The sequence below is a fragment of the Cibotium barometz genome, chromosome 48 (assembly GCF_041138505.1).
Source record: "Cibotium barometz isolate CiBa-2024 chromosome 48, ASM4113850v1, whole genome shotgun sequence".
NCBI classification, from domain to species: domain Eukaryota; kingdom Viridiplantae; phylum Streptophyta; class Polypodiopsida; order Cyatheales; family Cibotiaceae; genus Cibotium; species Cibotium barometz.
Genome location: NC_141093.1, coordinates 28249114 through 28272936, shown reverse-complemented (window position 1 = coordinate 28272936; position 23823 = coordinate 28249114).

Sequence of the window (23823 nt, the reverse complement as noted above, 5' to 3'; positions counted from 1 at the left end):
GGACGGTGTGTTACCACCCGTGCTATTTTGTTGCAAAGTGCCCAAGGTGTCCCATATGCAAAAAATAGTAGGTTTGGGTGGGGCATTATTATCATATGGCGTCCGATGCCGTTGAAGCCTTGAAATCGGGTCCATAGGGATTCTACCCCCCCTAGTTTCATAGTTTCACAACCATTGAAAACCGGATGGGTGGGACGGTGTGTTGCCACCTGCTATTTTTTTCATAGTGCCCAAGGGGTCCCCTATGCAAAACATAACCGGTTTGGGTGGGACATCATTATCATACGATGTTCGATGAAGGTGAAACTTTGTGACTCGGTCCATGGGCCTGGTACCCCTCCATTCACATAGTTTCATAACTATCAGATGCCGGATGGTGTGGGACGGTGTGTTGCCACTCGCTATTTTTTGCATAGTGCCCAAGGGGTCCCCTATGATACAAAAAATAACGGGTTTGGGTTGGGCATCATTATCATGCATCGTCTGAAGTAGGTGAAATGTTTTCAGTGGTGGGTACATGGGGCGGCTACCCCTTCACTCGCAAAGTTTCACCATTGTCGAATCTTGGATGCGTGGGACAGTGTGTTGCCACCCACGTTTTTTGCATAGTGCCCAAGGGGTCCCCTATGCAAAAAATAACGGTTTTAGGTGGGGCATTATCATCATACGATGTTGGATGTGGGTAAAACATTGCAAGTGGGTCAATGGGGCTGCTACCCCTCCACTCACAAAGTTTCACCACCATCTGATGCCAAGTGGGCTAGACAGTGTGTTTTCACCGGCTCCACTCGCAAAGTTTCAGCTCCATCGGACGCCGAATGGGTAGGACGGTGTGTTGCTACCTGCTATTTTTTGTGTACTGCCCAAGGGGTCTCCTCTATGAAAACATTAGTGGATTCGGTTCGAGCATCATTATTGTACGATGTCCAATGTGGAAGAAAATTTTAGAGTTGGGGTCCATGGGGATACTACCCCTTCACGCACAAAGTTTCACCACCATCGGACACCGGATGGGCGAGATAGTGTGTTGCCACTCACTATTTTTTGCATAGTGCCCAAGGGGTTTCCTACAAAAAACATTGCAGGTTGAGGTGGGGAATCATTATCATGCGAGTAAAACTTTGCAAGTGGGTCCATGGGACTGACACCCCTCCACACATAAAGTTTCACCACCATCCGACACCCGATGGGTGGGGCGGTGTGTTGCCATCCGCTATTTTTTGCATAGTGCCAAATGGGTCCCCTATGCAAAAAATAGTAGGTTTGGGTGGGGAGTCATTATAATACCTTGTTCGATGTGGATGAAACTTAGGAAGTGGGTCCATGGGACCGCTACCCCTCCACCCGCAAAGTTTCGTGAGCATCGGCCCGGATGGGCAGGACAGTACGTTGCCACTTGCTATTTTTTGCATAGTGGCCTAGGGATCCCCTACGCAAAAAATTACGAGTTTGGGTGGTGCATCATTATCATACAGAGTTTGATGATACAAGTAGAGCTTCACGAGTGGGTCCATGAATCTACTACCCTTGCACTCGTAATTTTTCACCACCATCGAACGCCGGATGGGTGGGACGATGTGTTGCCACCCGCTATTTTTTGCATAATGTCCAAGGGGTCCCTATGCAAAAAATAATAGGTTTGGGTGGGGCATCATTATCATACGGCATCCGATGTGGGTGGAACATTGCGAGTGGGTCCATGGGGGGTTGCACCTTCACTCGCAAAGTTTCACCTCCATCGAATCCTTGATGGGTGGGATGATGTATTACCACCCACGCTTTTTTTTTGCACAGTGCCCAAGAGGTCGCTTATGCAAAAAATAGTGGGTTTGGGTGGGGCATTATTATCATATGGCATCCGATGCAACTGAAGCTTTGCGAGTGGGTCCATGGGGCTTCTACCCCCCTAGTTGCAGAGTTTCACACCACCATCAAAAACCGGATGGGTGGGATGGTTTGTTGCCACCCTCTATATTTCGCATAGTGCCCAAGGTGTCCTCTATACAAAACATAAGCAATTTGGGTGCGACATCATTATCACACGGTGTCTGATGAAGGTGAAACTTTGTGAGTGGGTCCATGGGCCTGTTACCCCTCCATTCACATAGTTTCACCACTATCAGATGCCAGATGCGTGGGACGGTGTGTTGCCACCCGCTATTTTTTGGATAGTGCCCAAGGGATCCCCTATGCAAAAAATAACGGGTTTGGGTTGGGCATCATGATCATGCAGTGTCCGATGTAGGTGAGGCTTTGCGAGTGGGTATATGCTGTGGCTACTCGTTCACTCGTAATTTTTCACCATTATCGAATCTCGGATGCGTGGGACAATGTGTTGCCACCCACTATTTTTTGCATAGTGCCCAAGGGGTCCCCTATGCAAAAAAATAACAGGTTTGGGTGGAGCATCATTATCATACGGTGTTGGATGTGGGTAAAATTTTGCGGCTGGGTCCATGGGGCTGATTCCCCTTCACTCGCAAAGTTTCACCACCATGTGACGTGAGATGGGCAAGCAGGACGGTGTGTTGCCACCTGCTATTTTTTGCATAGTGCCCAAGGGGTTCCCTCAGGTTTGGGTCCGATGTGGGTGAAACTTTGCAAGTCGGTCCATGGGGTTGATACCCCTCCACTCCTAAAGTTTCACCACCATTGGATGTCGTGGATAGGAAGATGTGTTTCCACCCGCTATTTTTTACATAGTACCCAAGGGATCCCCTATGCAAAAAATAGCGGGTTTGTGTGGGGCATTATTATCATACGGCATCCGATGCGGGTGAAACTTTGCGAGTGGGTCCATGGGGCTTCTACCCCTTCACTCACAAATTTTTACCCCCCACCATCGGTCCCCGAATGGGTGGGATGGTGTTGTGTAAGGTTCCTCCTGAGTCCTAAAAGGTGTATAAGCTCTCCTCTCAGTCCCTTGTAATCATCCCCTATTTCAGAATGCAAGAAAATAATATTTTCCTTTCATTTGGCCTAGAGAGAGAAAATGTTCTAGAGAGAGATAACTAAAATTTGAGATATTTTTGGATACAAAGTTTCTCCTTATATTTAAGATGAATTTTCCTAAAATTGAAGTTCAAAAATAATTTTCCAATGTGCATTAGAAATTAACTAATTATAAGACCTTAGCCTAAGAGTCCACATTAGAAATTAACTGATTATAAGTATAAGAGACCTTAGCCTAAGGGTCCACATTTTCATAATCTTCCTTGTGGACTTCACTTCTTTTTAAAAGAATTAAGCCAAAAATCAAGGGTAAGCCTTAATCCATAGTGTTTTTTAAAAGAATTAAGCCAAAAACCAAGGATAAGTCTTAATCCATAGTGTTTTTTAAAAGAATTAAGCCAAAAACCAAGGGTAAGCCTTAATCCATAGTGTTTTTTCTATCTTTCTCAATGGTTATCTTCTTCCCAACCTCTCTAATGCTTGGGAAGCTTTTCAATCAATGGTTTTGCTCTTATGAAAGCCTCTTACCACCTTATATCCTTAATAATGAAATAGCATTAACAACCATGTGCTCCCTAAAGTAAGAATTCCAAGTGGATAAAAGCTAGAGAGAATGGCTACAGAAAGCTGACATAAGTCTCAATGAAGTATGCAAAGGGAATTGTACATCTATATATATTTATAGGAAATATACACAAAAACCAACCCCCACAGCCCAAAAAAAGGGAATTGTACATCTATACATATTTATAGGAAATATACACACAAACCAACTCTCACAGCCCAAAAAAAGAGAGGAGCACAATAACAATAGAACAAGAGAATGTACAATCTATTGACTTTTTTTGTAAGAGTGACTATTGATGTTTCAAGTACCAGGCAATGTATTTCACTTGGTGTGACACAAGTGCACCTATCTTGGACTTGTACTGCTATGAATGGTATTATCAGGGAGTGACTAGCATAACACCTTTCCAAACCCACTGATCTCGTTACTTTTATGTATCTTTAGGGAAAGGTTTGTTGTGAACATGCATTTGTTGAATTATTTTTATTGTAATTTCACCCATTTCTCCATGCCATTCATGTGAGCGATGTATCCTATTTGCATCATCCCATCTTTGCTAGCAATATAGAACATATTTTCGATATGGGATAGCATTACTCCAATGCATGGTAGGAGTAACACCGCAAAGGCATGATGACTTGAGTGTTCTTTATGTCATGAATGGATTTGATCAAGTAAGAACACCCCTTGTTGAGGAAGCATACCAGCAATGGAGGCAAGAGACTTATCATGTACTCATCCCATCACTTCATGGGATACTTTTACTCATGTCGTGTCCATCTGGGTCATAGTAAGGGAGGTTATTGTAGCTTCTCAAAGCATGAGATGTTTGACCACCTTACTGCCAGTAGTGTTTGTGCCATTTTATAGCTAGAATGCATTGATACCATTACCTCCTCATCCAATATGAGGTTATATCTTACAAGGCCCGAGTGAGGAGAAAGACCCATCCTAGTGATATCAAATCAGAGATGGCTCATGAACTATGCTTATCTGATGAGATTTATAGATAAAGTTGTTTATAGGCTATCGAGTTGCGGTCTAAATACTTCCATCATGGTGCACCAAATCCATTTTTACAACACACGCAACCTTGATATGGATCGGACTTTTGGACTTGCTTACTTGTGTCCTAAACTATGACTTAATCTTTCAAATTGTTTGTAAGGTCCCCCTCCTTCCTAAATGGGGAGACTATAAGATAGTCTACTAAGTTTAACTCGAGAAAAATTTCCTACTCGTCGGCACCTTGAGCATGTAAAGATACAAGGATACGATTAATAGGTAAGACCTAGTTCTATCCGACAATGGGAGCGTGGTCTTCTAAATGACTCTTAAAATTGAATCACCCATAGAGTGATTGATCTTAATTTGGAAAACCTCCATTGTTGATTCCTATAGATAAAGCTCTTTTTCCCATCTATGTGAGGCCCAGCCGCCCACTGACCTAATCCTCTAGAGTAGGGTTTCCCAAGGACCTATTTATCTAGCATAGAAATTTCAATCAATTTGTTGGTGGAAATTTACCCTACTAATCGGGTCCACCCATCCATAGGATGGTGCCATCATAGCATTCCATCCTCCCACTTTCCACCCAACTCACACATCGATTCTGTTTTCTAATTAGTCTTACCATGCTGTGCAACATATATAGACCTTACACATTGTTCATTTAAATAACCTTTGAGAACAATCTTTACATCAAACAATTCTTACATAAAAATATTCACAAAAGAGACCCTGAAACCGGGTGAGTAGCCAAATCCAAGCTTCCATATCCATGTCCATAGACATGTCCAAACCAATACCAACCCAACGATGAATTTGGTCTCCCATCCTAAACCAGCTAGGTATACCTCACGGACCATACTCCATTGTCATCACCCAGTCGGGGTGAGAGCCGGCCTATCACCCCCTTCGGTCCTACCTCTTGTACCAAACCCTCCCGCTCTTTAGAGGGGACTATTAATTCACCGCACTAGCCTGGGCCTGTAGAGCTAGGCAGCATCATAATCACATGTCCACCCTCGCAGGGTGGAAATTTGATTCCCAGTGGCATAGGAGGGGATTACACTAGGCCGACTTCCACACTTGCTATTGCCTCTGCCTGCCGACTATGCAAGCCTAGAGTGGAAGTAGAAAAGTAGTGGAAAAGGTGTACCTATAGATTAGTAATGAAACCATCAAACATATCCATATAAATTTTTTAAAAATCTTCTTTTCAATAATTCATTATACGATTTCTCTCGTAATTTTTATCTTAATTAAACTTTAACTAGTAAATCAACAAATAGATCACTATAGATCAACTAATAAAGAAGCCGGGGCTATGACTCAACCCCCAGGAATGATAGTATAATTGAAAAACTAAAAATATATACCTTATAGAAATTATGTAGAAATCAGTTGTTTATCATTGTCTTCAAGAGCTTCAAAACTTGAAATATGAGAACGGAGAGTCTTATAATGCCTTCTCATAGAATTGGAATTATCCAACCATCCCCAAGCTTAATCTCCTCTTAATCGTACTCTGACTCTTCTCTCTTTCAAAGGACTATAGCAAAGTAACCTTCTTGATGAAAAACAGGTAGAGGGAGAGGAGAGACACACACAGGAGCAAACCCTAATGTATTAAGCAAACCCTAACCATAGAGGGAAGACATCTCCCTTCTCACACAATGCATAAAGCCATAATCCATAATCTACAACACACTACATGTGTTGTGTCCGCTGCTAACCCTAGTTAATGTCCACACACTATGACCAGCTGGACGCGGTCATTTATGTCTCACACATGTTACTACTACCTAACATGCCAACACATAGTGCAACTGGCACAAGCTAACATCGAGCTTGAATCTCAACAGCCCCTCTCAAGCTCATGATGTACTGCCATAGATGAAGATGTAGATGATCTTGGGCTATCAAAGCTCTCAATACTCCCCCTCAAGCTCATCCCATGTACTCCCAACATAGTATGGAAGTACTAAAACTTCTCTGTGCTAAGTGGCTTTGTAAAGATGTCGGCTACCTGCTCTTCAGTCTTCATCTACTGCAAATCCACTATACGATCCAACACTTTCTCTATGACAAAATGATAGTGGACCTCTATATGTTTGGTCCGCGCATGAAAAACTAGATTCTTGGCCAACTGTATGCTACTCATGTTGTCACAATGAATGACAACCTTGCCATCTATAGGCTCACCCAAATTAGCCAAGAGACTCTTTAACCATACTCCTTCACATGTATAGCAATGGCTGCACCCCTGTATTCAGCCTCTGTACTAGATAAAGCAATAGTAGGTTGCTTCTTGCTGCTCCAACTCACCACTAGTAGACCTCCTATCATACGAGCTACCTGCCCAATCTATGTCTGTGTAGCCGTGTACATCCAAGCCTTTACCAGCTCATAAAGAAGACCATAATGTGCAGTGGTCTTTACATAGCGCATAATGCGTCTCACTGCATCCAAATGAGGTTTTCTGGGGCTTTGCATAAATTGGCTTACTAGCCCCACAGCATAACTGAGATCCGGGCATGTGATAGTCATGTAAATAAGACTGCCCATCTTTCTATACATAGATGAATCATCCAACTCTTCACCAAAATCAGCCCGCAGCTTCACATTCTGCTCCAAAGGTGTACGCATTGTCTTACACCTTGTCATCCCATATTTTGCCAACATATCCAATGCATATTGGCGTTGCACTAACCATGTCCCTGCATGGTCTTTGATCACTTCAATCCTAAGAAAATATCTCAATTCACCTGTCTTTCATATCAAAATGCCAAATTGCAATATGTAGTGGTTCAATCAAGTGTGGATAACTTGCATTGACACCTAAACAAGCTCAATGTTGCATATCAATACCAACCAAGTGCATACATACCAAAAATATCAAATCCCCTTCTCTATTTTGAGAAAAAACCAATAAAAACCAGTAGTAAAAGTGCTCTAATTCCTTCGATTCTTGTCCAAATTGAGAGACCAAGCATTCATTAGCTTAGCAATGATGTCTACTAACTCTATGTAAAAGGAATTAGATAAATTGTAAAAATTGAGAGAGTAATTAGCCGATTAATGACCCTATATTTCACTAATCACTATAGATAGCCTATTTAATCAGCTCATAATCAGCTCCATAATGCATAATTGTTCCAACCAATCACATAGCAACCTTCTCAAGTATGTGTATCACAAAATTGCTAAGCAAGTTTTGGGTTTAATCAATCACACAACTAGAATTTGTCCTCCACTTTGCATAGTATTGAGAAAACTGCTCTGTTTCAGTCTGCGCCGCCTGCTCCTGAGGAGAATTGGGAGGTTTATAGTGGCTATTGAAGGTATAGGTGAGTTCCCAACACTCTTAGGAATGTACCCAATCCATCAATGAGGTGATTTTTCCAAAAAAACAGCTTTAATTTCATTCAAAATGGACATCATTTCTTTGTTTTTGTGAGGACTTCAAACCAGTGAATTTCCACTCACTAATATGCATCAACTTTGCTCCAAATTCAATGTAGGGCTTGCACATGAGTCGCCAATACATTCCCATTTGCCAGATTTGCAACCATTTGCCTCATACATTCACCACACTCAAGCTTCAATGGAGAGCTTGCAAAACAGAATTTTTCTTTGCTTTGGCCAACTCAAATCTAGTGTTGTTTGTGTTTTTGCACCTGCAATATGCTCAAGGATGTTTAGTAGTCCTTATCCGATAGGCCAAGCTCTTAGATTTGATGAAAAATTGTTGTGCTCCAAGCTTCACAACTCCAATGGCAAGCTTCACAGCTTTTCTTCACAGCTTCTTCTCCCTCTTCTCTCACTCACTCATAAACCCTAATAGAGAGCACCAAGCTCTAATACCATGATGAAAAACGGGTAGAGGGAGAGGAGACACACACACAGAGGAGAAAACCCTAATGTATTACGCAAACCCTAACCATAGAGGGAAGCCATCTCCCTTCTCACACAATGCATAAAGCCATAATCCATAATCTACAACACACTACATGTGTTGTGTCCACACACTGCTAACCCTAGCTAATGTCCACACACTATGACCAGCTGGACGCGGTCATTTATGTCTCACACATGTTACTACCTAACATGCCAGCACTGCGACTGGCACAAACTGACATCGAGCTTGAATCTCAACACTTCTCTCGCAGGGCTACGACATACCATTCTTCCTTTTTTTTTTAAAGTATGGAGTAGTAGTCTCTTCCTCCAAAAGGCCATAGCAAACTAGACTTCTCTTTCAAGAGATTATAAGAATGAAGGGATATATACATCTTAAGGTCTAGAATCACCTTGAGGCTACTTGTTGCCTTCTTACAGATTCCCTATATAGAGACCCTGATAGAACCAACAAATTGTTTCAACCATAACTCTCTATTAAAAACTCAGAATATGGTCATATAACCAGTCAAAAGAACCAGAAGGCATATGGTCCATGATCTTGCTTAGGAAGAATAGGAAAAAAAATATAGCTGCAAACACGTCATCTTTAGAAATGCGTTGCTTTCATTAGGGAAAATGTGGACTCATTTTTGGGCCCTCTAAGAAATGCCGTCATCATTCTATTATGAAAAGGGGGATCGTGGATAACTCTATCCATAGTACCTAAAAACTATATCATGTAGCATATCATTGGAAAGATCTTGATGAGAGGATTCTAACGCACCAACCTCCGATAAATTAGGAGTTTTTATGCTCAAGTTATGGGCTCCCCACCAAAAAGTAACCTCAAAATTTCCGTAACAGAAGCCTTACCCTCATTCGTCCTTATGGAATAATCCCTAGAATCTCAAAGAGCTTAAAAGGCCCAAAAGTGAGTCCAAATTGTCCCTAATGTCCATACTTTTAGTGTGCATGGCCTCCAAATATGCAAAAGTACTCTAAATATGACCTCCTATCACCTAAAGTCAAAATTCTATTTTTGGAGATATTTATCTCGTAATAGCTCTATTCTTGTCTTCTTATTTCTTTTTCAAATTTCTAGAGCTAATATTTTTACTCTCGCTTTCTTAATGTTTCTAGCCTTATAATCTCTCTCTAAGTGTACTCTCTTTCTTCTTGAAATCTATATTAAAAGAGAATCATTACATGGCCTGGGAGGGATCTTACATTGTTCCTTACTTCACCTCTGTGCATTCATGCATTAATTAAATAAATTTATGATTGGACTAAAGTCTCTTATGTTTGTCACTTAGAGGAACCCTAAGGCCTAATATTTCTTAAGTTCAGTATAATAAACCTATATGTCCCTGACTGACCTTCTTTTAGTGAAGTCTTTAGGTATATTCTAATCCTTTAGGTCAGTAATATAATGAGAAAAAAAACAAAACAAAACAAAATAGTTACCAAGATAATAACTATTACCATGTAGGATCCTAGTAGGACTCTTGGTTTCTCACAGTACCTTGAGGCCGATACCTTGGTCATAGGGTAGGACCTTGTGTTAAAAATAGGTTAATAAAGCAGAGGCTATGCCAACACCATAATCAAGAGATTCCTAGAGGTCCTTTGATACTGTTGGTCGGAAGGTCATTGCCTTGGTCTCCGCACAGGTTGGTGCCTAATCCTTATATGTTTACAAAAATAAAAATAAAACACTTTAATAAAATCTAATCATCTTCCATCCTACCAATAGGCTTGGCATATACCTTCTTACTTCACAAAGTCCGAGTACCTTGAGACTGAACCATAATTGTAAGCATGTGACTAAAATCAGTACAAGTATGGAGAGACTTATTACCAATGTCTAAGTTACATTAGCCTTAACTTTCCTCTTTATGACACATGATTAACATTAGACCAATCATAACCAAAAAAGAAACACTCCATGCATGCACATCCTTTTCCTCTTTCCTCTTTATGACACATGATTAACATTAGACCAGTCCTCATCATAACCAAAAAAGAAACACTCCATGCATGCACATCCTTTTCTTTCCACTCCTTGTTTCTTTTTACAAGACATCTTTTACTTGTTGAATGTGTTTTGTACAGGTACCATAAAATGCCGTCCTGTGTATGTGACATCAACTCATCTTCATCATATTCCAAGGACGGAATCTACATCAAGAAGGGGGGTATGTTAGCCCTTAATGGAGACCTCTATGGTGTCGATGTTGGCCATTGTATCATTTTCACCACCTTTGGGCCACAAATGTAGATTCCATCCTCGAAATCTACATCATCTTGATGTAGATTCTCAGGGCATAATCTATGTCAAGAAGGGGGGTATGTTAACCCCCTTTAATGGAGACGTCTATGGTTTCGATGCCGGACATTGTATCATTTTCACCACCTTTGGGCCACAAACGTTGGAATGGCTAGAGTTTACTTGAAACCCATGTATTGTATATTTTTCATGTGTGCTTGGATTAGGTGTAGAGTGGCCAAATGAGTCCTCCTAGAGGACCTCATTTTTAACTTTGGCTGCCCAAGAGTGTACACCCTAGTAGCCACACATCAGAGGCAAAATGCAACTCTCACAGCTCATTCTTTTATACTACTAATTAAATAGAGTGCTCTTCTTCTATATCTACTATCTTATGCTATTTCTTGCTAGATTGTTTGAGCTCTTATGTGTGCTTGCTTTCTTTCATATGAGAGAGTGAGTGTAAGAGATTAAGTTGTGAGGAGGGGTGGGAGAGAGGGAGAGGGAGTAAGAGAGAGGGTGGGAAAGGGAGAAAGAGTGAGAGAGAGGAAATGAGAGATTATGCATAGGGAGGGTGGGAGAGGGAGAGGGCAAGGAACTTGTAAGTCCTATCTGTTCTTATGAAAGCCTTTTACCACATTTAATCCTTGATAATGAAATAGCATCAACAATCATGTGCTCCCTAAAGCAAGAATTCTCAATGAAGTCCAAGGATGACCTGGGGGCATTTCCATAAAGCCCAAATCTTTACCCCATAGAACATCTCCACTCCCCGACAATTCTTCATGTCCATACAGTGCAAAGGGAATTGTACATCTATACATACTTATAGGAAATATACACACAAACCAACCCCCATGGCCCAAAAACATAGAGGAAAAGAGAGATAAGAGCGGAGCACAATAACAATAGAACAAGAGAATGTACAATCTATTGACTTTTTTTGCAAGAGCGACTATTGATGTTTCAAGTACCAGCATTGTATTTCACTTGTTGGTGTGACACAAGTGCACCTATCTTGGACCTGGACTGTCATGAATGGTATTATCAGGGAGTGACTAGCATACCGCCTTTCGAAACCCACTGATCTCGTTATTATCAGGGAGTGAATGATATTATCAGCAGGGAGTGACTAGCATACCACCTTTCCAAACCCACTGATCTCGTTACTTTTATGTATCTTTAGGGAAAGGCTTGTTGTGAACATGCATTTGTTGAATTATTTTTATTGTAATTTCACCCATTTCCCCATGACATGCCTGTGAGTGATGCATGCTATTTGCGTCATCCCATCTTTGCTAGCAATATAGAAGATATTTTTGATGATATGGGATCATTACTCCAATCCATGGTAGGAGTAACATTGCAAAGGCACGATGACTTGAGTGGTCTTTATGTAGTGAATGGATTTGATCAAGTAAGAACACCCCTTGAGGAAGTAGATGAGCAATGGAGGCAAGAGAATTATTGTGTACTCATCCCATCACTTCATGGGATACTTTTACTCATGTCGTGTCCATTCTGGGTCATCGTAAGGCAAGTTATTGTGCAGCTTCTCAAGGCGTGAGATGTTTGACCACCTTACCGCCGGTAGTGTCTATGCCATTTTATAGCTTGAATGCATTGAGACCATTACCTCCTCATCCAATATGAGGTTACAAGGCCCAAGTGAGGAGGAAGACCCATCCTAGTGATGTCAAATCAAAGATGGCTTATGAACTATGGTTATGATGAGATTTCTAGATAAAGTTTTTTTACAGGTTATCGAGTTGTGGTCTAAATACTTCCATCATGGTGCACCAAATCTATTTTTAAAACACATGTAACCTCGATATAGATCGGACTTTTATCCTTAACTATGACTTAATCTTTCCCCCTTCCTAAATACGGGAAACCATAAGATAGTCTACTAAGTTTAACTTGAGAAAAATTTCCTACTCGTCCACACCTTGACCATGTAAAGATACAAGGATACAATTAATGGGTAAGACCTAGTTCTATCCCGCAGTGGGAGCATGGTATTCTCAATGATTCTTAAAATCTAATCACCCATAGAGTGATTGATCTTAATTTGGAAAACCTCCATTGTTGATTCCTATAGACAATGCTCTTTTCCCCATCTATGTGAGGCACAGCCGCCCCACTGACCTAATCCTCTAGAGTAGGGTTTCCTAAGGACCTATTTATCTAGTGTAGATTTTTTAATCAATTTGTTAGAAAGTTACCCTATTTATCAGGTCCACCCATCCATAGGATGGTGCCATCAGGGTATTCCATCCTCCCACTTTCCACCCAACTCACGCTTCAATTTTGTTTTCTAATTAGTCCTATCACGCTATGAAACATATATAGACCTTACACATTATTCGTCTAAATAGCCTTTGAGAACAATCTTTACATCAACAAACAATTCTTACATAAAAATATTCACAAAAGAAACCCTGAAACCGGGTTAGTAGACAAATCCAGGCTTCCATATCCATGTCCATAGACATATCCAAACCAATACCTACCCACCGATGATCTAGAATTTTGTCTTCCACAGCTGGGCATACCTCATGGACCATACTCCCTCGTTCATCAACCAGTCGGTGAGGGCTAAGCCGGCCTATCATCCCCTTAGGTCCTACCACTTGTACCAAACCCTCCAACTCTTTAGAGGGGATGTCTACTCATGAGGTGTGCTAATTCACCACACTAGCCTGGGCCAGCAAAACTAGGTAGCATCATAATCACATGTCCACCCTTGTGGGTTGGAAATTTGATTCGTAATGGCATAGGAGGGGATTACTCTGGGCCGACTCCCATGCTTGCTATTGCTTCCGCGTGCCGACTATGCAAGCCTCGAGTGGAGTTAGCAAAGTAAGGGAAAAGATGTACCTGTAGAGATGAAACCAGCAAACATATCCATATAAATTTAAAAAGAATCTTATCTTTTCAATAATTCATTATACTATTTCTATCGTGATTATTATCTTAATTAAACTTTAACTAGTAAATCAATCAAATAGATCATTGACACAACTAATAGAGAAGCCGGGGCTGTAACTCAACCCCCCGATATACAATTGAAAAACTAAAAATATATACCTTATAGAAATTATGTAGAAATATGTCGTTTATCATTGTCTTCAAGAGCTTGAGAACTTGAAATATGAGAATGAAGAGTCTTATAATGCCTTCTCATAGAATTGGAATTATCCAACAATCCCCAACCTTAATCTCCTCTTAATCGTACTCTGACTCCTCTCTTTCAAAGGACTATAGCAAAGTAGCCTTCTCTCATAGGGCTACGACATACTAGAGGGGGGAAAATCCAAACAAGTGGCCTGTAGTGCCAGGGCGGGGGTACCCGCGTGTAGAGTATAGAAGGGGCCACTGTGCCAAGTGGTGTGGAAGGCTTGGCACCGCAAGATCGCTCGATCCAAGTCACCCCGGATGCGGTCATACTGTCCTCGCAGGGTGTAAATCAACTCCTGCGAGATCCCCCGAACAGTCTCTGCTGGTGGCTCCAGTCTCCCCTCAAAGGCCCTGAAACAACGGGCTCTCCAGGTGAACCATATGGTGAGGCTGCTGAGGAGCTCCCATCGTAGATCCCTCTCCTGTGTCCAGTCGGCAGATGAGAAATCCGGTGAAGGAACAAGGCGAGGCTGGCCCCTAATGAATCAGATGGCCTGGCTGTCCTGCTCCGTCTCTCGTATCCCAGAGCAGGCCTTGACGAAGTCGACCAAGTAGTGGCTCCCCACGTATACATGCCCTCTGGAGAGAGGGGGGCCAAAATGTGCAGCATCCTCAGCCAAATCTGTTGCGCCTGTGGACAGTCCCATAGGCAATGTCTCTGTGTCTCCAATGGGTGGCCGCACGGATGCAGGCTGACGGAAGGCCACTGTAGACAAGCCAGGTGCCAACTGCAGAGCCTCTGTGGGCAACCACTAGAAAGTCGAGATCCTGCGTGCTTGTCGGCTAGCCCAGAGCCTGGTCCAAAAATCCTCCTGTGAGAGTCCCTGTAGCCACCGCCAATGCTCCGATGGAGCTAGAGAGACCATCCTCCTCGATCACAGTCAAAATATGCCTCCCCAACCGAACAGTGTACTGGAAAAAGGTGATCTCTGTGGCCTCGGGGGACGCATAAGAATCATGCCACTTGTACTCGCCAGGGTCCCATTGGAGGCCTTGGGCCAAGGGGCGTGCAGCATATGCCCATGTGCGCCAATCAGAGTCCACATTTGTAGGGTTTGGATCAATATGCCACTTTCAAGTAGCGGCGGCCACTACCCGTATCCTCTGAAAGATGCACTCTGCAACCAAAGGCGACTCCGCCTCCACTCTCTGAAGTCTGCCCTTATCCTGTATCTCATAGTAGAGGTGTAAGATTCCTCCCCCACTCTCTTTTTGATGTCTAGCATACTCCCCTGTAATCAATTCCTTTTCTGAAATATAAGAGATCTTGTTTGTGGCTGTTTTAACCTAGAGAGAGAAAATTATTCTAGAGAGAGAATATTCAGATTTTGAATATTTTTGGATAGAAAAATAACTCATCTTATTAAAATAAGTTCCCCTAAAACAGAAATTCAAAAAGAATTTTCCAATGTGCAATTGGAATTAATTGGAAATAGGTATAAAGAACCTTAGTCTAAGGGTCTAGATTTTCAGAAATCTTTAGACTATGGTCCAATTAAGGTTCCTATGGGCCAATAGCATCAATACATGTGTAGGGAGGAGATAAATCCAATTTGTAAAAAGAAGATACCCAAAAATGAGTAAATGCTCACATAAGATGAAGAGTTGAAAATGTACAAGGTTTATTAGTAAAAAAACACATATGTAAGGAAGGGGAGTTCTTTAAAGGAGGTGCATATTTCACATAAGATGAAGAGTTGAAAATGTACAAGGTTTATTAGTAAAAAAAAAACTATGACACATATGTAAGGAAGAGGAGTTCTTTAAAGGAGGTGCATATTTCACATAAGATGAAGAGTTGAAAATGTACAAGGTTTATTAGTAAAAAACTATGAGCAATATTAAAAATATGAGATATTTTGGGTATCCAAAAATGAGTAAATGCTCACATAAGATGAAGAGTTGAAAATGTACAAGGTTTATTAGTAAAAAACACATATGTAAGGAAGGGGAGTTCTTTAAAGGAGGTGCATATTTCACATAAGATGAAGAGTTGAAAATGTACAAGGTTTATTAATAAAAAAACTATGACACATATGTAAGGAAGGAGAGTTCTTTAAAGGAGGTGCATATTTCACATGCTTGAATGAGTTTTAAACTAATAAAAATTGAGATATTTCATCTCTCCTCTCTCCTCATTCAAGTCTAGTTCCAAAAAGTTAGGTTAACTGACCTAAAAATGGTCAAAAAGTGACCAAACTGACTTGGAAAATTCTAGAATCAGTTTGTTTGGTTAGGAGCTCAAATTTTCCTATAAATAGAAGCCTCCCCTTGTTGAAAAAAATATAGTGTCTTTTGCATTGTTACTCTACTCCACCTAAGCCAAGAACTATGAATTCTTTATGTAGATATAGTGTCTTATGCATTGTTACTCTACTCCACCTAAGCCAAGAACTATGAATTCTTTATGTAGATATAGTGTCTTATGCATTGTTACTCTACTCCACCTAAGCCAAGAACTATGAATTCTTTATGTAGATATAGTGTCTTATGCTTTGTTACTCTACTCCACCTAAGCCAAGAACTGTGAATTCTTTAATAATTCACTAGTTTTTGACACTTCTCTCTTTCTTCAATCCCCATTGGTGGCTCCATCAACATACTAAACCAATTGATTGGTTGGGGGCCTCTACTGTGAATAAAGAATCAAGCAAATTATAAGGTAAGTATATTGAATTTTGATCTTTTCTATAATTTCTCAATGATTCTCTCTTCTCAACCCCTCTCAAGCTTGAGAAGCTTAATTGGTATGGTTTTTTAAATGCTATTGAAGTTAATTGGTGAATAGTAGTGAAGAGTTACATAATTTAATAAATGCTATTGAAGTTAATTTACATTTATGTTTAAATTCTAATGGTTTGTATGTAATTTCTCTCTCTCACTCAAGAAATGGTCATACTCATGACCCATTCTCAATCCAAATGAAGCTTTTCATAAAGATTTTCCTTAATCCAAGATTAAGCTATGCTTGAGGCCAAATTAATGGCTTTTTGCTATGCTTTTAGTTTACGCACATTGATGATTCTCAATCCATTATGGATTGATGACCCAATTAGAGACCATTCTAATTATTTCCTTAATGATAAGCTTTATCCCTTAGAAAAAAATTGAGATTTATCAGTCATAGTAGCGGAGCTATGGCAAAATTTTTATAGAAATTACGCATAAAATAAATTCATTCAAAGCATAAAAAGAGGACTTCCTACCATATTCTAGGAACTATCATCCTAGATTAATTAAAAGAATTTTATTAAGCATGGAGATGTGGATGTTTGCATGTAGATGTAGATGTATGGATGTGAGTGTGAATGTGGAGGTGGATGTATGCATGGAGATGTGGATGTATGCATGTAGAAGTAGATGTATAGATGAGGATGTAAATAGAGATGTGGATGGATGCATGTAGATGTAGATGTATAGATGTGGATGTGAATGGAGATGTCGATGTAGGCATGTAGATGTAGATGTATAGATGTGGATGTGGATATATGCATGTAGATGTAGATGTATAGATATGGATGTGGATGTGGAGGTGGATGTATGCATGTAGATGTAGATGTGGATGTGGATGTGGAGATGGATGTATGCATGTAGATGTAGATGTATAGATGTGGATGTGAATGTGGAGGTGGATGTATGCATGTAGATGTAGATGTAGGAGGAGAATGTAAATGTAGATGTGGATGTGGATGTATGCATAGAGATGTGGATGTATGCATGTAGATGAGAATGTACGCATATAGATGTAGATGTATGGATGTGAATGTGCATGTAGATGTGGATGTATGGATGTGGATGCATGAATGTGCATGTAGATGTGGATGTGAAAATAGATGTATGGATGTAGATGTGGATGTGTGGATGTGAATGTGGATGTGGATGTGGAGATGTGAATATATGTATGAATGTGAATATACGATATGTGATGTGAAGGAATATGAAGTGTTGAGATGGAAAATGATGGGAGGGGATGAGTATACATATAAATGGAATATGGAATAAGTAATGTGGATTGATGAGGGATAATGTGGAAAAATGAAAGTAAAAATAGAAACTGTATTGTAAATGCTGTTTGTAAATGACTGTTTTATGTCAAGATTGCTGGGGGAGCATTGTGACTATCTTGTGATTAAGGTCGTGAGACCTAACTGATAATGTTGCAACTGCTGACGGAGAGTCAATGAAGGACGTCTCGCGTAGCAAGGTCGGCCGAGGTCTTGACCAGCCTCGGTGCGATTAAAATGGTGAGCTTCCGGTACGGTGGATGAGGGGCCAAGGAAGCGGCCTATGAGTGAAGCGCTAGGTCACCTGCGAAGGATCCTAGAGGGTGCTGACCATACGGTGCTCGGGCTCTGGGTCGCCTAGGATACCCACGCGTGCGTCGAGGAAGATATTAGAACAGAGTTGGAGTTGTTTTTTGAAATCGAGCATGGATCTGGTTGATTGACCTTGCTGGTCTTCAATGGATGAGTCCATGGCTCCTTATATGGATCCGTTGGTTGATCTTGCTGATCTTCAACGAGAGTCCATCTTGATAAGTGATTATATTGCCGAGTATTAAGGGCTAGGAACTAAGAAACGGCCCCTGAGTGGACAGGTGGTGAGCGTCCTAGTTGCCAATGATGCCATAGATACTCTGATGAAGGAATGATGGAAAAATTAAGAATCAACTGGATAAATTGGAAGATGGTGATCAGTGATACCATGGTTTTATTAAAGGATTGTTTTAAACTGGTTGAATCTGTGAAAAGGCAATTTCATATTGGGTGTGTGAGTGGTGTGACTAGTTTTATTTTGCATGAACATCCGGCTAGGGGGCCTTGGAACTCTTTTCCTTGGTACCCGGGACAAAACCTAACCAAATTTTTAATTGGATCCCATCACTACAGTGGTTGGGCGGTTGGCTAACCCATGGGATTGGATGGGGTTAGGCTGGACTGATGGATCCGTAAATCGAGACTCAAACTTGTGTTTTTACGATAGATAAAATAAATCCCGGACAGTAACTGTTCTATGGATAGGAATCAATGGCTGTGCCTCTTGAATGGGGAAAAAAGCGTTGATCCCAATGATCCAAGTGCAAGTTTCTTCCTTGACCTGACCAAGTATCTTATAGATGTAATTAGATCAGTTCGATCAGAAATGATCTTGACTACGTTAGAGAAAAAAGTTATCCTGGTGGAATCGCCCGTGCTTTCCGGTAAAGGAATTTTTTTCGGGTTCGGTTTTGGAACAACCGACGGATTAGGCTCTTATCCGGATATCCTTGGGCGAGGCCCCGAATGTGGGACCCCTGTCCCGCGTGAGAAGTGCTACTTCCGCTGCTAGTATCCCGAATCTGTTACTCGGTGGGAACAGGGATCTTACAGTTGGTATCAGAGCATTTGGTTAATAAAGATCAACTGAGAAGACAAATATGTCAAAAAATTATCAAGAAACACCAAAAGGTTATAATTGTGTGAGATAATTCATACAATTTGATATTCAAACTGAAATTCATAATTTGGTAATCGGTTCTTCAGATGGAAGTACCGCAATTATATAGAATCCCTGACTTGCTTGAGGCCTAGACATGATAGTATTTACCTTATAATTCCAAGGGTCGTGACTACGCGTTGTCATGAAGTGTGCTGTACAGCCAGGAAAGTGCGAAACTTCTAGCTGTGAGAGTGAATGTCAAATCCAACAAGGAATTTCACACACAAGATTTCCCAAGGAGTATTGAACATCATTATTTCCAATGACAAATACATGTGTCCACTTGCCTCAATACATCCTAGAATTCATCCAGATGATTGCACAGAATTGCATGAAATCCTTTGAACCTTTCACATGTGAGCATAACAAAGCTTTCTAATTTTTCCAATATACATGTGGCCAGTTACATCCATTACATCCAGTGTCATCAAAACCATTATATCATGATGCTCTTTTTCACCTGAAAACCTGCCTTATTGTTCTAACATCTCACAAACAAAAGATGGCATAACATGCTCATGGTTTCCAGAATTCAATCAAGCAGAAGATAGACCACAATCCCGTAATTTGAATGTGCTAAGAGGATACCTTTTTCCACAAAACTTCAAGTACTAAATTAAACAACCATTAGCTTGTTCACCAAGCTTTCCCAACTTCGAATCCTTTAAGGATTTATGGTTTTACCCTTTTCTCAAGTCCAATAAGGTAAAGAAAAAAAAACTTATCTGAACACGTGGATTTAGACATTGTTTTTCTTAAACTTAAGCTTGTCTCCAAAGTCGCTTCGATGTAGATTATATGAGGAAGAAACGCGGCGCTGCTCCCGCTTCAGTATTGGTTTATGAAAATGGATTTTCACATAATTATGTCATTATGTAGTACAAGATTTACTCTCTAAATCTAATACCTACAAAGCACATACAAACTATATATATTTGAAATAAAAATGTCTGGTCTTTTTGACGCTGTTCTCCAACGCTGCAGAAAACTCTCTATCACCCTGCACTCGCCGTCTCTCTCCGGCCTTTTTCTTTTTCCCCGCGGTCAACTCGGCGCCCCCCCATCTCCTTTGTCCAGCTGTACATACCATTTTAAAAAAAACTGCGCATTTCGCTGGTAGATTTTCTAGAAAAATCCAAAATATATTTTGTCTTTTAACCTTAGCACTAAGGTTACAAGGTATAACCTTAGCATTAAGGTTAAAGTTCCCAATGCAAAGCATTTCATTTAATTCTATTCCCCGGCATTCAACAATTTCTTCGGCACTGCAATGTCTATTACTCTTGATGTCTCCGTAGTGTATAAATCATCATATTGGCCATGTGATTTATAGACTCCCCAATTGTTCATTCAAGTTTTTTCCCATATCTTCATAAATACATTCCTTTGTGCATTGAGATACCCTCATGCTTGCATTCCATAAGATTCACTGATTTGACCCAGTCAATACCATTTAGCAGAAGCATCACCCTCCACACTCATATACAAAAAACTCCTAATTCGGACTCAGCCTCAGCTTGTCTTATTAAACCTCATATACAATATGAACATATGTACATGGCATCATATAATGACTCGTCATGACACTTAACCCCATGCATCTGGATGTGTATTTGATGAACTCACATGCACGGTTTCACATCATAGACGTGCCATGGCACGACATCCACCCCCTCTAAACTTGCACATCCTCTGGTATGTGCCAAATCATCATCAAGATCTACATATAGCTGGATGTCGTCTTCATCTTCTGCAATTCCAGGAAGATTATCCTCTTCCTCTTCAATCATATCCATACTACCACTGTCAAGCTTCTCATCCTGAATCTCTTGTGAATCAAAAGGATCACCATCATGCCTTCTTTTAAATATCTTGATTCTTTTGCCAGCCACAAGATTCTTTACTTCTGTTCCATCAAGCTCACACAGAGTATACGTGGCATTTCCATGCACATGCCTGACAATGTAAGGGCCAAACCATCTTTTTGCAAATTTTCTTTGAACAGTGAATTGGTTGTCAAGGCTACTATCATACATTAGAACCCAATCACCTTCTTCAATAGGTTTTGGCCGAAGTCTGTGTCTACTGTCGAATCTTTCTTTATTTTTCAGCCTTGCATCTTTCAAGCGAGCTTTAGCAAGCTCTACATCTTCAGGCCTCCTCTCCAACTGTCTTATTCGCAATGCAAGGAGGTCATCTCTACTCAATCCTTCCACCCAAGGCAATACATTCCAAGTTAGAATTACTTCTTCAACTGGCATCACTGGCTTCTGACCATACATTAATTCTGCAGGCATGTATCCTGTCACTGAGCTATGAGTTGTACGGTCAGCCCACAAGGCATATGGTAGCAGCTTTGGCCACTCTCTCATCCTTTCTTTGCATGCCTTAGCCAAAGCTTTAATGATTGGAGGATGTCCTCGCTCACTTTTCCCATTGCCCTCAGGATTGTAAGCACATGTTAGAGACAGTTTGATACCAATTCTAGAGAAGAATTCCCTTGCTTCTTCAACATCTAGCTCACCCCTATCAGCTGTTATTTTCCCAACACAACCATATCGGCAGATCACATCTTCCAAGAGAAATTTGCATACTGTTCCCGTACTCTTTGTTCTAAGAGCACGCCCTTCTACCTGATTTGTCAAATCTTCTCTTGCAAGTGCTATGTACTGCATCTGCCAAATTCCCAAAGGCATTGTAACTAGATCCACTACCCATTTGTAGTGCATGGCAGGTGGGTAGGTTGGTTGCAAGCCATCACGATGCCGCACATTTGAGTACATTTGGCATACTATGCATGTTTCCACATATTGGGAAATATCCTTGTACATTCTTCTCCACCAATATTTTTCCTTTATTTTGGTAAAGGTGGCCCACACACTTCTATGCCCAGCCCAGAGACTCTCATGGAATTCTTTCACAAGCTTTCCTTGAGTCTCTTTATCACATATGACTCTCTGTGGCATAGCATTCCTCTGTTTAGGATGCTTCCAGAGATACCCATCCTTTAGAAAGTAACCATATGCTTTTCTACGGATCCTCTTAAATTCTGAGTCAGACCAATTTTCTTGCCTTGTTAGAGTGCTCAAATATTGACCAATAAGCAACCAATCTCCTTCATATATTTCCTCAATAAAAGACTCAAGTGCATTTGATAGGCAAATATGATCCCCCTTTGTATATGCTGTAGTATAGAACTTTGTATCCACATCATCAATGTCACTAATCATCTCTTTCTCATCTTCATACCTGGCTCTTGATAGCATATCTGCAATACTGGATTATCTTTTCCCGCAATAATTCAGGATTTAGTGACTTGATATAAGCAATCCACCTAAGCATAGCAATATCTGGAGTGGTACAACTTGCTATCATCCCAAGAAGTGGCAAGCAATCAGTCTCCACAAGTACAGATGCCCCAATAAGATATTCTTTTTCACATTTTAGAGCAGTGACTATCCCCCATAATTCTCTCTTGATCTGTGGATACTTTCGCTGCCGAAAGCTTAATACCTTTGCTCCAAATCTAATTACATACCTATGATCATCCTCATCATCTTGCCCTACTGCCCATCCAATCCCAGTAGGACTAGTATCAACTGTAACAATCACAGGCGTGCCACACTCATAATCTGCCTTTCTCAAAATGGGTGATGATTGGAGCAAATATTTCAGCTTCCGCATAGCTTTAATATGTACTGCACTCCACAAAAATTTTTGATTTTTCCTCAAAAGCTGATAAAGAGGATCTGCTACATGTGCATAATGCGGGATCCAAATAACATAAAAGACGCATGCTCCAAGAAATCTCCTCAGCTCTGTAACATTAATGCATATTTCCTTCATTCTTTGTATTGCATCTATCTTGGCTGGACAAGGACGGCGTCCACTAGTACTACAAAGATGTCCCACTATTAGCACTTCACCAACCCCAAACACTGATTTCTGCCCAGATAAAGTAAGATTCACTTCTTCAAGCCTGGATAGAATCATGTCACAATCCTTTATATGATCTGCCACAAACTTGCGGCACCCTTTTGAATCCAAATTCCCATCTTTGTCTTTCTCATCACAGCCCTTTATTGGCACATCATCCAAAAATGGCATAGTTTTTTGTGGTATGAAGTCTCGTAAGACTTTATTCATTCCATTCATCATATGTGCCACTGAGTTAGTGGCTCCCTGTGGTAAGGTACACATCCTTACTAATCCCAAAGGAGTTCTCATTGTAGTCAAGTCCCTGCTTTGTATATCCAGCTGGAACTGATCATATCCCGAATACAGATCACCCATAGAGTATATAGCTTTCCCTGCAAATGCTTCTGCAAACTCATCCACAATTGGACCTGCTCCCACATTCCTGATTGTGACTTTGTTTACAGGTTGCATGTCTTGAATAAAGCGCAATGTCCCATTTTTCTTTGGTACAGTAAACCATCTGTTGGAATATGGGGCACATGAAGGCTCCAAGATT